We start from the raw sequence: 16,592 nt of genomic DNA on the forward strand, positions 1-16,592 counted from the left end.
TTAATTACAGAAATAAAAATATAAATTATATTTTAAGTGGATGTATCCGAGTTAAATCGGTCGCGGCATCCGAGTTTTGCAATCGTCGGAGTTACATGGCCTTACTATAAGTATGGTAGAATTCTTTCATAAGTTTGTGTATTTTGCGGCTGTACCATGAAAGAAGATTACTTACATGAGTCTACACAGAAAGAAAATAATATGTTAAATATTTTGTAAATGTTTGTGAATTTCCATTGAAGACTTACGAAATGTTTGCAAGTCATATAACTCACAAAAAAGTTCGTAATAGTTTGTACTCTTCTTACAAACATTGTTAGGAACACGATCAATTGACGAGCATTTTTGTTCATTTAAAAATATTTGTTCGCAAATGTTTGTAAACACATAGAAGTATGTTCGTAAAATTTTGTCATTTACTCGTATAGTTTTGCCAGACAAAAAAATATGTACGAAAAAACAAGGCACAAACTTTTACGAACTTTCTAATAAATGCTATGAGTGTTTTGTAAGTTCTAAGTATGAATTCACAAAAATTTACAAACAATTTTACAATATATTTCCTATGTACGCTATTTTTCACTACTTTTTAATTTATTTACTTTTCAAATTTTAAAGAGATTTATGGCCTCTACACACTAGAGAATTTTATGTTTTTATTGAAGCAAATTCCCTAATGGCCCCTGCACACTAGAGAAATTTTTGTCTATATTGAAGAGTTTTTCCTACACAAGCGTACGGAATTTGCTTCAATATGAACATATATTTCTCTAGTGTGTAGAGGCCATTAGGAAAGAGTTATCATCACTTATGGATAGCTCGCAAAAATCTTAACTTCTTACCTAAAACAGAAAAATCACAAAAATATAAACACATAATAAACTAAGAATTCTAAGATTTTTTGAAATTTGTTTTAGGAAAGGACATAATATTTTTGTATGTTTATTTATTATTTTATTCTTTCTAGCATGTTGGTTAAAATTGGTCTGAGACCTAATTCCTTGGTATGGAGGGAATTAATTTGTTTAAATTTGTTACTTTGTATCAGAACTGTTAAATGTTTATACAAATTTTAAATTTAAATTTTAAATTAATAAAAATTGGAATTAATAAGTTACTCAACTTTACTCATATTTAATTTTAATTAAAAAAATAAATTTTCTAAAGACCTTCGATTTTTTTTTAATTAATATTTTTATTGATAAACGTTGGAAGTGTTAACCAGAAGTTTCATACCATCTAATTAAATTTTCAGAATTAAATAAAAATATAGAGCCTTGCTATCGTATTTAAATTGAACAATGGTTGGTCTGTACTTAGCACTAAAGGTCCTTAATTATAAAGAGTCAAAATTCATATCATTTTATAGGATAGAATTAGGACTTATAAATGTTACTTATAGATTATGGCCAGCTCGAAAAATCTTAAATTTTTACATAAAGCAGATTTTGCAAAACATAAAATTAATATTTACCTAAAACAATAAAATACCTACTGATTTTGTGATTCTTTGTAATTATTTTAATATCATCGCTTCTATCAGACATAATGAAAGATACGATTGTGTAGAGCTTCATCGTTATAAAGACATGAGATTCTTTATAGAGTAATTTAATTACGGAATTAGGTGTTATTTCTTCATAATCATACCTATTTTTAATAAAATTTGATTTGAGATTCTTGGATATACTAAAAGGGGTTCTAAAATGCCTAAATTTTTGATTGCCAACTAACTTAGAAACATTCCGTCCTTCAATGTATCTATCTAGACATACCGTGCTGGTGACGTTATCCCTCCTTTAAAACCTTTTTTTTTAATTCTAGCACTTAAGGATGGTCTTTCCGATCTGATCTACCCTACCTGATCTTAAAGATTAGAATTAAAGAATAGTTTACGAACAGTAGGGGTAAGGTCACCCGAACCAACGGTATATACGTAATTTTTTTTGTATAATTTAAAATAGCCGTAATTCTCGATATAATTAAAAAAATTATTACTATTCTTGACTCAGGTTTTCTTTCGGGTTTTTTGTTTGTTTTTGTTTTTTGTTTTTTTTTTTTGATAAGATCGGTTAGTGTGGCAGCCACTCATATAGCAATTTTTTTTTCTTAATTCAGTAGACTCTCTCTCTCAATCGGCCATGTATCTTATAATCTGCTTTTAGTATTCTTAGTTCCGTTACTGAGACTACTAAAAGTAAAGTAGCACACTCTTAATGGGCTTAAGAGCTTCTACAAGAATTTCAATACAAAATTTTCATTCTATAAGCTTCTTAAAGATACTTACAGGCCCAAAATGTACTTACAAATTGTACTGGGACATGAACCCACAAATAAATAAATAAATAAATAAAAATAAATAAATTAAGTCTGGGTTATATAAGTTATACCTATTTTGCTTTTTGGACAAAATCAAGCATTAACTTAAAGGAAATGAAATATTTTACATTGAACTAGAAAACCTAAATAACGATAAATATTTAAAAATATACAATTTTAAAAAGAAATGATTATTATAAAATTTTTATATCTCACTTATATATTTCTTAAAACACTGCCCGATCATTTTATATGCAAAGCCAGATTAAATTATTAATATAAGACTTGAAAAACTGTTTCTAATGTACTTTTCACATTAATGAAAAACTTATTCATACAGTTTTGATTTTTATGATTAAATGAAATCACAAAGTAGAAGATTTAGTGCTCAATTTGGTGAAATAACATTGGAATTTAAAACTCGAATTTATAAAAATTAATAACATGTTTTAAAGCTTTTTATAGATTTAATTATTCAACGCGATATAAATCAAAATTTTAATTGTTTATGGTTCGCGATAATGAAACGTAAGATAGAAAGATAATTGTTTAATATTGCCCAAATTTTGTTTTTAGAATTAAAATTATTAAAGATATCATCCAGGATAACATTTATTAAATTTTAAGCCATTAAGAGTTTTTTTTAGGAAAATTTGTTTTTTTTTTAAATTTATAATTGTATGTAGGATATATTAATTAAATGTAATTAAAAGTAAACAATAAGCTTAACTATGTGTAATTGATCAAGTTAAGTGAGGCATGTATCGACTATGAAATTTTCGTATCATCACCTTAAAATAAAATGGTTTTTAAAATTATTCCTTGCTTTTTACCATTTGATTTTTTTTTTGCAAATTATCTTGCATTAGTAACTAATGGAACACGTATGACAAAAGATAATTAGTTAAAAGAACAAATAATTTTCAGAAATCATTTTATTTTAGGATAACGATCCAACTGTCATGGTCGATAGGGGAATGTTGGCATGGTCCGCACAGAGTGAACCTTCAAACAACGCAAATTTTCTCTTTGTTTGCGAAGAGCTAGTTCGTCATTTCTTAGTCATAAGATAGATCTTTATTAAGCTCATGAAACGAGATGAGAAATGGTAGGTCAGCTCTTTGCAAACAAAGAGAAAATTCGCATCGTTTGAAGGTTCACTCTGTGTGAACCATACCTACATTCCCCTATACGCTGCATTTACCTTATAAAATTCCTTAAAATATTTTAGTTCCTCTGCGTTTTCTTGCGCTTTCTGATTGTCTTCAAAAGCTAATAATGTTCAAGCTTAGGATAGTTAGAAAGCTCGATATAATTAAAATATTTTATGACATCAAATACCTTTTCAAATGATTAATTAATAATAGAAGAGAGGGACATGAGCTCAATCATAAACTTAAAATTCAATACACTATATAATGATTTAGGTTTAAAAATTAAAGATATTTTAAAACGGAGTTAATCCTCTAGTGTGACTCAAGGTACTTCAAGGTACTTCCGTAAGGAGTAAGTTTGCTTTTGAATTTTTTAAATCCATTTTATATCAAATATAAAAATAAGTAATAGGTCCCATCTTTAAACACTAAGTAAAATAAGGATTTTCTTCATTTGATAAATTAAGAGTCCAACAAAAATGTCACATAAGGATTAAATATGAATTATGTGGGATAGATGTGACTTAAAAATAAGAAATATCTCTCATATATACATATATAACATTTTTAGTGCCTCTTAATATTGCACAATATTGCATTAGTTCCACAAATAGTATCCATCTCTGTCACAGACAGAATATTTTATTGCGAAATGAAAATATTCTCACGTTAATTTAATCTATTCAATTTAATCATTTTCTCATCCTCAACTCAGTGGGATATCCATGTGTCCGCCCACAAACTTTAATTATTAAAGACCCTGCAACAATTTTTTGCGTGAAATTTAAAGTATTTTGTTGATGGCAGCTTTAGGTCTTCATGGATTCAATTTAATTTCAATTACAAGTATTTTCTCATAAATCCAGCTAAAATCGTTAATTTGAAAATAATAGATTGGTACACAGAAAGTAGACTTATTTAGCCTTGGAGAAAAGAAGTAAATGCCCGGAATTTACTGGCAGAAATACATTCTGAGAAATTTTAGCTGATCACCACAATCAAAATAACCCCTTGCGGAATAAATATTTTCATTGGAAAAATATTCCAGACAAACAATTATTACATTGTAGTAACTTTTAAGAGTGTATTTTCCTCAATTTTTCATTTCCTTAAAGATCCTTTTGGGGAAAATTTATTCTTACGGATTCCCTGCAGACATAAAAAGGTGTGTAAATTGGGCTGGAAATTGTTTGAAAATTTAGTAAATTTTATGATGGCAAAAGGGAGCCAAATTGTCTGGCGGAGAAATTTTGATGAAAATGATGCCTCCCAAAAGGCTGAAAGAACACAAAACGCTTCAAGTTATTAATACCGGGCGCATATAAAAGAAAGGAAAAATTATTTATACATCGACTGTATGGGATAAATTTATTATCTTTATATTCATTTAGCGATGTTTCGCCGTGTTTGAGAAATTTGATTTCCGCATTTTGCGCTCATTTTAGCATCTTTCTGCATTGAAATGAATATAGCAATGAAATCTGGGAAAAAGATTTTTTTTTCTGCAAATGAATAATCTTCCCTTTGGGTGAATATTGACAGGGAATTTTCTGATGGGATGTGCAGTTTCCTTCATTTGATTTAACACTTTTTCCCTCCAATGACGTTGATTGCTGAAATGCTATTTGGGTTGGATGCGAAAAGAAAGGCAACATTCACGTCAGAAGCATAATGAAAATATACACACACAATATTCGATCAATATTTGGTTGACGCTTTTCAATTTAAATATAAAATCGGATGGTGAGATTATTTTAGCTAGAAAATACCCGAAATACCTCAAAAATTTTCACATTATATTGTTCTAACGCCCTCGGTTTAATAAACTATATCACGATGGAAAATGTGCAGTGTATGACGTAATGAAAAGTGCGTGTTGATTTAGGAGGAATGCGTAAAATTCTTAGTATAGAGGAGGCAAAGAAGGGAAAATTTTACTCTCTAAAATTAGATTAGAACACTCCCATGGTGTCGACGAACGCGTGAAAGTTGCAAGAGAAATTTTTACTAGAAATTATAGCACATATATAAACTCCTTTTAACTACACAGTAAAAAAATTTACAACCACTACGATTGGTAATTTTTGCACGAGCGCTATGGTTGTAAATTTTGTGTATTGGAAATGTTGTGTATTGGCAAAGTTGTGTATTTTCAATTTTATAAAATGGCTTCCTGTCTATAATTTTGATTGTAGAGCAATTTTGTTCGGTTTATTTGTATTATCTGTGATATGTCTCGGTATTAAACTAAGAAAAAAAAGAAAAAAAGAATAAAAAAAAGGAAAAAAAATGAGAGAGTGTCTGAGACTTGAACCCATAATCTTTGCGTTGATGGTCTCGTGTTTTCTGCCTGCGCTACCGACTTGCTTACTTTTCTTCAGCAAATGTCCAAGAATTGCATCGTCAATTTTTCTAATTTACATGATGCTTCCTCTGTTTTCTGTTATTACATAATTATTCCTCATTTTCCACGACTGAGGCACATTTTAAGAACCCAATGACTGATTCCAGAAGACAATTAGGCAGTTAAAAATGCAAAAATTGTCTGAAATCTTAGAAAAATTGCAATAGTAAACAATGATATTTTGACAGTTCTCACACAAATTTTCCAATACACAAATTTTCTTACACAATACATAATTTTACTAGCATTATGTTAGTATCGTACTACGAATATGATAGTAATTTTACAATTTACAACCATAGTGCTTGTGAATTTACACAACTTTTCCCATACACAACTTTATTTCTCACACAATTTTTTACTGTGTATATTAAGAATTTTAAACTACTCCGAGAAGTGGGTTAAAATAATTCACACATGTCAAATGGGAGTTATATTCATTATCACAATATGTTCTCACTCTCCTTTGATGAGTGCCCCAACATTTTATTTGTCATGCAAAAAAAATGTTTTGGATAAAACTTAAAAAGACTTAAAAGTGATATATTTACACTAGTTTCACTGATCTGCTTTACTTATGTTCTTTTGCTTAGAAAGAAAAACATCAAAATATGTGACAAAAAGACATTAGTTTTCGGGAACACTTCATCCTTCAATGTTTAACCATTTATTCAGGTGTCCTGAATTCATATCAAAAGACTTTCGCATTAGGGCACCTACATATTTTACCATGCAAAATTTATTACTTATTTTTTAAAATATAAATAGAACTCAAAATATGTTAATTTTCAAGTGATTTCGCTCGGGGAGCAAATTTTAATACTGGAAAAAATAGTTTATTTGATTTTATTATTTAATTATTTTAAAAAAAATTAAATAAAATTTTTAAATTATAAATTTTTATTCTAAGAAATGTAGTATGTCAAAGTCTTGCAAACTTATTTCAAATATTCGCAAATAATAATTGAAAAAAAAAAATAAAATTTACATGAAGTAGAAGAAAGTGCCCGTACTTCGTACGATTCCAAGTAGGGGATATGGGGCCCCCATTGAATTAATGCAGCTTTGAAATTAAGCTTTTTCCTCCTATTTTTGAATAAAAGTAAACCTGATTCATATATAACTTAGCTCAATAAACCAATTGCGAAGATAAACTGCATCATGACACTACCGGTAAAAGCGAAAGGATCAAAGTTTATCATATTTGATCCATTCAAAAAGGGTGGATCATATTTGAACATTTGAAAGGATAACTGTTGTCTCTTGAAATTTTTTATGTACATTTATCACAATAGATTATGTTTTATCGTAAACTTATTACTCATATTTCTTTCATCTGAGCAAATACCAAAAATGACTTTTTCATTGCCTTTATTCGTTTTTTTCGGAGTTAATTAAGTACCAATTAGGGATACTTTCAAAGGATCCCCAGGAATCTTTTCATTTTTACCAGTGGATAGGGCTCAGTTCCATTTGAAAAAAGCCCAATTTCAAAGGTGCCCCATTTCCCCCTAATGATTAAATTTTTCTTATGTTTCTGAATAAATGTTACTCCACGTGCGATGAGTTACATTTATTGAAAAACACAGGAAAAATTTAGTCATTACGAGGCTTGGGATCGTATGAAGCATGGGCACTTTCACCTAGGACAGATTTTATTAAAACTTTAAAATCTTCTTCTCCGGTTAAGTTTTTTTTATAGATGAATGCGAGAACTAACTTGAATTTGGATATTCTTCTACTTTATAAATAGGGTACAATGGTAAAATTCAGAATTTGCTTTAAATAAAATTTCTTTATTAAAACTTTTCAATATAAATGGATTTTTGATTTAACTGGAATGCGAAGATAAATAAAGATAATAGGGGTGGCAAAGCGTCCTAGGCTTTGCGAAGTTCTCGAACTCGTGACTTGGATGCTATACCTTAAAAGTACTTTCGCATCATTTACCTTTTACCGGTTCACAACGGTTTGTATTAGTTTAATAAAAATAATTTAAATACAATAAACGTTAAAACGCGTGTTTGATAACGTCTCCAAAGCCCTCATTTGTGTTTTTTTTATTCTCGTATTAATCATATATTAATTAATTTGTAAGGAGTTGATTTTAAAAATATAAGCGTTCTTTCCCAGTATTTTTAGTACATTATTCAAAATATTATACACGACAATATAAAGGTATATGCAATTTGTAAAAAAAATAGCTGCGTTATGCCATTTTAAATTTATCATTAATTCCGTTCCAAAAAAAAGTTGTACATTTCAGAAAAAATCAAAGATCAAAAAATAATTTCTAGGAACTCCTTTATTATTGGTAAAAAGCTTAATCATGTGTGCTGAAAAGTCATAATTCTTAATGATTTTACCCAAAAAAATACTTTTCGAAATATTTTGTTTCCTATACGTACGATGTTTTACGAAGTAAAGGAGCATACATTTTCGAACGCCAAGGCCACTTTGTCGCCGTTTCGAGCGTTCATATCCGAAAAGAAAAGTTTGAAAAGATATTAGAAGATCAGTTTAAAAAGCCAGAGACAAAACATATTTGCTTCTCGTTTTGTCCGTTTGATGTCTCAAACATTTTCTATTCGAATTTCGAAGTGTTTTGAATGTCAACCTTATTTTTCAGACTAGCTCAACCTTTCCGTCATTGTGAAGTAACTCAAGGCAACGAGGCTTATGACAGTTTCTTCATTTCATGACCTCGGACAGTTTCTCACAATGATATTTCATAAACTTTTATTACGAAAGTGGAAATTTTCGGAGGGAAGCTCCGTCCGGACGCGGCAACACAAGCTGCGGAGCCTTCAACCCAAAAAGATCAAAAAACTCATTCTTCTCCAGAGCTTTCGACACGCTCCGTGTCTTCCTCAGTGGTCGAGTGACGTCAAAGATCACGAAGATCACTGGGTTTCTTTATTTGGGGGATCTTACAAACTTGGCGGGAGGGTTCCAGAGTGCTCATACAAATATCTCGGAGACACAGCATCAAACACTCTTCAATTATCAGAAGACTCTGAAAATTTCCACTGAAGATGAATGGAAATTTCCCCCACGATTTATTACGAAAATTCGAAATTGTGTTTGAATTTTTCGAACATCAACATTTTGTGCAAACAGAAAGCCATTTTGTTTCATTCACAGCTGTAGTTTAAAAAAAATTCGAAGATCAGTTTTGATAGTCAAAAAAACACTTTTAAATAAATATGCGAAAAATATAAAGTATTCGAAGATATGTTTGGGTAAAATGGGACAATTTGGAATTATGTCTAATTTGGAACTTTGAGATTTCCTTACGGTTTTGGATGGCAAAGGGACAAAAAATGAAGAAATAGTGTCGAATGTAAAGTCTTGTACTTCTTTGTGGATTTCTTTTCCTCTTTGATAATCTAAATCAGTTTTAGAAAATCTCACAATTCCAAAATACACATGGTTGCGAATTACCCCATCTTACCCTATATGCGAAGTCTGAAAGACTTCCTCTACGTGAGGTTATTGAACCAGGACGATTCTTTTTATAGCAAGTTTGGTTGACAATTTGAGTCATCCTAGGATGGATATGCGGTATGCCTTTAGCAATTATTTTTAGAAATCAGGAATATTTTTAATAGTTGATTATGAAAGATTCATGTTTAAAAGAATATTGTAAAAAATCTCAGCTAGAAAATTAATAGCTGCGCTAATGGATTATCAATATTTTTTTAGAGCACAACTAGGATGCACTCTGTAAAGTTAGGATAAAGTGGTACAAGTTGGACAGTGGTACAAGTTGGACAATCAATGGTACAATTTGGACAAGGCTTTTTGTCTTGATAAATTTAGTAATTCATTTTTATTTGTATATTTTTAATGCTTTAATTTTATAATTTGGTTCCTTGTGCTTAAAAACAAATTTCGTACTGTATTTATCAATAAAAAAGCCATGTCCAACTTGTATCGGCGAATTGTCCAACTTATAACACTAATTTTAAATTATATCACTTTACCCTACTTCTTTAGACCGGAGTTTCTTTGCACTTTTGCCCAGGAAGAACCTTTAGCATACAAACAGAACTTTCCACCTGAAAGCTTTTGAGAGTTTTCCTCTGTCAATTTAATATGCAACCATCGATGAGAGTGCATAAGTTTCGAAGCATGAATAATTAAGTGTGGTGTATAATGTCTATTAAGCTATTTTTGGCTCTAGAGTACACTTCACTTTGTGGGTGGCTCTCGGAAGCGTCCTGCATTGCGAACTTTCCCTCATTTGAATGCTAAAAGTCCTTCTGTAGTGTGATCTATTTAGCTGTGGACGATAGAGTCAATAAATGGCATTCTAGCACAGAAATAACTCTTTGCGGACATCAGTCTCATCCATTAAAATTGCACATGAAATATCCCTTAAAGTTTAATTCTGGGGAATTGCTGGTGGGGCAGAGGATGTTTTATACCACCATTGGGACATTTCACGAGGAGTTTGTCACGGAGGCGGAGGGTGGTAGGTGATGGTGAAATACAACAAAAGGGTTGGTTTTGTCACAGAGAGAATGTTCATGATATTAATAGGACAGACATAGCATGAGGTATGTCGCATGAAAATGCTCTAAGCATTGTTAAGAGATACCATTTAGAATTTTCATTTTATGTATATATAGGGTGTTAGGTACACACATATTCTCTTCCAATGTGGTTACCCTGGAAATTATAAGGTGTGCTTTGGACCACAATGTTGGCAAAAGATGAGGACAGGTCTTCATTCAAATAAATAAACTCCTATATAGAGCCAACAAGTGCAAACTGAAATTGCAAATATATCTGTTCTATGTCATTCCAAAGTCTCGACATCCTCCCTGGAAGATGCTCTAAATTGTATACCCAAGATAATTCAAATATTGATTCCACACTTTGCACCAATATCGATAAATATATATTGCTCAACTCTTGGTCTCTGGCACGAGTTCTGTGGTATATCTCCTGAATAGAAATACACTATATTGTTGTTTCTAGATGAAATGCAACAAGTTTATGAACCTCCTACATTGAGAATAATTGAATGGATTGGAGAAATGGATTCTTTTTTGCCTCCAATTGTTCACTATCATCAATAAACTTGAAGGCTGACTATATATATATAAAAAAAACTGCTTTTTTACCTCTAAAACTTTGCATTTCAATTGAATTCAAATTAATTCATCACCTCCTCTCCAGCTGTGTAACATGGGGAGTCACAAGCCGATCAATAGAGCAATTGTAGGGGATTTTCAGTTTAAAAGGCCGGAGCACCAAGGAAATCACGATTGATCTCGCGCGAGAGTCAAAAACTCACTGAATGCAGTGTTGACTTGCGTTTCGCGATCGACGATCTGTTTGAGCTTTTGACTGTGCGCGCGATCATCAAAAACGGCGATATCTACCACGAAATGCAACAACCTCAGCACAAGAATTGACCAAAGCACGGCACAGTGAAAAGCGAAAGTATTTATACTTAATGCACGGTAATCAATTTTTTTAAAATTTATATATTATAGGGTCAAGGGAACACCTCTTCGACAGGGATCAGTATTGACACTTTCGTCAAATATTGAAATTTATTTAGTCTAATTTTCATATCCTTGTTAACGAAAGGATGTCAATAGGTGATGACACAAGTTCTTAAAGTATCAGTAGATATTCGTTTCACACTCAAAAATTTAAACGCCGCTTATCTTACTAGAGCAGGAAAAAATAGGCTTGAAATCAAACATCTCAGTTCTCACTCAGCTCAGCCTACAGTCTTCCAAGCAATCTTATGCCCTAGACGCACTTTACGACTTAAGTCGAGAGACGGCTAACCGTAATTATAATAAAAATAATGATCTAACTAAATTCCCATCAGTTTCGTACTAACTAAGCCGTTTCTCGGCATAAGCCGAGACACGAATTAGTCAGAAAATGATGGAAATGTTGTAGAAGTCAGTTCTTTCAGGAAGCAACGCCTAGACGGTGATGGCCGCAATGGAAGGGAGGAGAGCATTAATCTGATGAATAAAATATGAATTGAATATCATAATGGACTTTGTGAAATCTAAAATAAAAATAGTCATTTAAAAACCTAAATTGTTATACGATTTTTTCGCATATTTTTAATGGAAACTGGGTTTTAACATGATGTAATTTGGATAAAAGAAATTAATTGTGGATCTAAATGAACTAATTGTAAGGACCAGTTCAAGCGGTATTCAGTAAGCATCACCATAATTCATTCCTTGCAGTACGGCACTGATCTTACCACCAAACACCCCTTACGGGAAGGTCTTGTTCTTCTGTGTGCCGTTGTGCTAGGATTATTATTATGAAAAATTAGGCAGTCCATTAACGGACTGACAAAGAGCCACACTTTTTAATGGAAATATTTCTTCCTTCATTTTTTTTGTGGTTAGTGGCAGTGCATGATCAGATAAGGAAGCTTATCCGGTGAAACTAGATAACAAACTAGATAACTATTTTTCAAACTACAGACTTTTGCGCCATAGATCCAAAATACTCTATCTGTACTGAATCACTACTGAGATCACTTGCATGACAATATTTACTTATTGTTTTATCACTAGGAACCCCTTGTGTTTTACATTAGGATAATAGTTGATCCTGATGCCGGCCAAAATATTGAAAGTCAAAATCCCAAAAGCCAAAATCCCGAAGAGACAAAATCCCAAATGAGTCGATATCCCGAATGGGTCAAAACCCCGCAGAGCCAAAATCCTAAAAGCCAAAATTCCGAAAAAACAAAATTCTAAAAATTAAAACCCCGAAATTCAAAATCTCCAAAGCCAAAATCCAGGTTTAAATACTGGAAAGGACGAAATTATCTGTGGGAAAATGTGCAGAATAATTTTAAAAAAGACAGAAAATTTCCCTGTGTCTCTAATACGGGCTTCAGACTAGAGATTTATTGTCTGAGACTTAGCGCTTGAGTCATAGTCTGAAAAGATCGAGTTGTGGCTAAAGCGGTCTTCAGACTAGAGGTTTAGCCCAGTTTCCGAAGGTCTCAAAATCTTAAATAGCAAGCAATTTTATTGCTTTTTGAGAACCTAATAGGTTTTTCATCTTTAACAATACAATCCTAATTTAATTTTTTCCAAAAAATCGTGATTGGTAAGACTTTAGAGGAGTTAAGACATATGGCCAAGCCATAGGTCTGAAGCTAAAAAATTTGGAGACTTAGCTATGTCCTCGTTGAAACGAAGGTTTAGTGCTTTGTTAGTGGCTTATCGATGATGATGCACTCTTGCAGTGACACAGTGAAACATAAAATCAGTCATTACAGAGATGAAAATAGAATCATACACGTATACAGGTAGTGTTTTATGATGTTTTAATCAAAAACTGAGATAACAAAAAAGCACAAAATTAAATTTTTCCACCATGATCGAGAGAGAATTTTTTTTTTACATAAATGTTTGACAACGCACTTTGTTTATGTTTTCGGAAAATGCCATTTGACAGCCCGCCAGATTTCCACGTTGTCAGAATCTAAGCGCTAAGTCTCAAATTAAGTCTGAAAAGATTTCTGGGTCTTCCTCGATCACCAACAAAGCCATCTTAGCAAGGAACTGGCATGAGTCTCAGGTCTGAAGCCGGCCTAATGGGATCTACACACTAGAGTAATGTATGTCCATATTTTAGCAAATTGCCTACACTTCTATAGGAAAAACTGGAAAATATGGACATAAATGTAGTGTGTAGAGGCCATAAGAAGGGCGGGTGCAATTGTGGAAGTAGCTATGACACTTTTTCGGAATTCGGAATTTTGACTTTCGGGATTTTGGCTTTTCGGGATTTAGGTTTTGGTGTTTTGGTTTTTCAAGATTTCAACAAATTTGGGATTTTAACTTTCGGGATTTTGGCATTGAAAACTTTGGAATTCGGAATTTTAGTTTTCGAGACTTTGACCGGGACCCTTACAAATTTTAGTAGAAAAGATAGAAAGTCAGTGAGGTTGCCAAAAATTTTCACACGTCCAGTGATCTACACTTAATTTAACAGTACATATAAATTAAAAATGCTAATTCCATCCCATCCTTATAAAAAGAAAACAATAATGCACATCTGCAAATCTCGCTCTTGGAGCAAGCCTAGGTCCCGCACTATGATAGGTGTGTTTCCGCACTGTAATTTATTATTAAGTGTATTCAGTATTAAAATTTTACTTATATGGAAATATTGAATTTTTGCAACCCACTGTACTTTGGAACTGAACGATCGCGCACGGATCATTGATCGTTTAATGTATTAGTTGGTTGGGAAAAGAAATGGTGGCACGAAGTGCAATGGTAAAACGCATATAAAAGTGAAGATGAAAGTATGTATCAATTATGAATTTTATATGTTGGGTAAATATATCTCTGCGACTGTGTGTGAAATATATATCAAACTCATTTCCATAGTGTATACAAAACAAGAAGTCGAGAGGCGATGCACTGAAAGAAAATCAGTTTTTTGTGAATAAATTTTCAACACACAGAGAAATGTCGTGATTCATTCTCTTCAACGCACACCCATCATCCAAGCCAACTCGTGGGCAAATGCACGCAAGTTTCAGAGATTTCAAGACACTTGGACAGAGGGATAAATTTATTGGAAATCCATGATATATGCACATACAATTTCAACACGCAGATTATATGTAGTTTATTCCATTTAAAACACTATTCTAAATTCAAAGAGGGCAGGGCAGTAGAAGAACTCTATTTTCCAAACTAAATAGACTACAAATTAGTCTGAAATACTTCCGGTAGTCATGAATTTGGATTACATCTCAATTTCACCATTTATTGAGGCATTGTCACATGGGGATCCAGTAAACCTGCTGCCTCTCTGCAACTGATCTCTTTACGATCATTTTCGTCACTCTGCGTGATTACACTGTATTTCAGTGAAAATTTACAGTTTCACCGTGAATAAATGGGCTTTGCATGACAAAGAAAAGTATTTTTTGTTGCCTTTTTTTTTTATAACATAAAAGTCTCAGCCAGTAATCCGATTACAGGCGAGAAATCAGGGCCTTTGGGACTCTATATTGAAAACATAAAGTGGTGCAACTAGTTGATTAGTCAGAGTATCAAATGAAATGAAGCACACACCAAGTGATCATTAACCCGACCACAAGAAACTTTTCTCAAGTAGAAAATTCTTTATATCAAAATATTTCACATTCTAGCGATGAACAATCTTCCGAAACTCGATTGAAATCTTTCTTTCTCTCAAGTATCATTGCCCTCCAAGCAAGGGATATACCCAAGTAGCAAATTATCTCTGCTTATGAAATTAAATTACCCATAGGTCTTCTATGATAAGGCAAGAAGTTAGTAATTCCGGGGAATTTTTGCTAGCCTTGCGGAAAAAAGGTCAATAAAGAAAGATTGGAACCCAAGAAACACCCTGGAAACTTCTGGAAAAGAAGAAGAAAACCCACTGATTTTTCAGAGAATGCACAGAGAAAAAAACGGGGTGCGATTAACTTTTTTTCCTCATAACTTTAACACATTTTAGGTGTCAAAATAAATCAACATTTTTTAATGTTAATTTTACACCTTTTAATGGTAAAATTAACATGAAAAAGGGTAACTTTAACCCCCAATGCACCTAAAAAGCATAATATTTACACCTATTTCGGATCAAAACTGCAGGGTATAATAAACATTTCCGGAATGTTATTTTAACTTTTTCGGATCTTTCTCAGTGTAGGAGAATACTGAATTAAAAATTAGTCACTTTTTCATTAACGATCTAAATAAGATATTTGTAATATAGGGTTACTGTTCCAAATTTGGCCAGCTTTCAATTTCGGTCACTTCATATCTTCCTGAAATTTCCATGATTTTTCAGTTTCAGATTACCTATGCAATGCGAAAAAATAAAAATATGTTACTTCGATGAACGAGGTGATGTGCAAAAGACTTTCGGAGAATTCCGGAAGAGCAAGGAAACCACAGAAAAAAAATATTTTGTAAAATTGTTCGTAAATGTTGGGGACTTACAAAATGTTCGTAAATCGTGTAACCCACACAAAAGTTCGTAAAAGTTTGCACTTTTTCACAAACATTCTTCGTAACATGATCACTTGAAGAGCATTTTTTTTGTACTTTTACAAAAATTTGTTTATAAATGTTCGTAAATATACAATGTTTGTAAAATTTCGTTATTTGCTCGAAAATTTTTGTTTGTGTGGCAAAAATTTACGAACAAATGACAAAATTTTACGAACATTTTTTGTGTGCTTACGAACATTTACAAACAAATTTTTGTTAAGGTACAAAAAATGCTCGTCATTTCATCATGTTTCGAAGAACGTTTTTGAAAAAAAAAAAGAACTTTTACGAAGTTTTTTCTTGATTATACGATTTACGAGCATTTTGTAAGTCCCCAATAGCAATTAACAAACATTTACGAACAATTTTACAAAATATTTTTTTCTAGGTATGAGAATCAAGATGGCCGAAATATTACCCAAAGCTATGTCTATATTTTTATTAATTTTAAAATGTCTTAAGCATGATTTTGGAGAAAACAAAGACGATAAACTATCTCCAAGGTTTCGAAAAAATCAGAAAAAATAAAAATAACATGCCTGAAAAGTTATTCAGTTCGTAAAATTCCGACATCAGTGTAAGTATTACCTCTTTTAGGTGTATTCGGGATTAAAATTACAATATTTCATGTTAATTTTACCGCTAAACGGGTGTAAAATTCACAAA

The 16,592-nt window shown here is 31.9% G+C and overlaps 1 protein-coding gene across 4 annotated transcripts in view; it reads right to left on the reverse strand.

Annotated features, from left to right (window-relative positions):
• The window catches only part of LOC129810016 (rho GTPase-activating protein 7), a 115,820-nt gene that overhangs the window by 13,979 nt on the left and 85,249 nt on the right, over window positions 1-16,592 (reverse strand). The window lies entirely within an intron of this gene.

This window comes from Phlebotomus papatasi, chromosome 1, assembly GCF_024763615.1.
Source record: "Phlebotomus papatasi isolate M1 chromosome 1, Ppap_2.1, whole genome shotgun sequence".
NCBI classification, from domain to species: Eukaryota; Metazoa; Arthropoda; class Insecta; order Diptera; family Psychodidae; genus Phlebotomus; species Phlebotomus papatasi.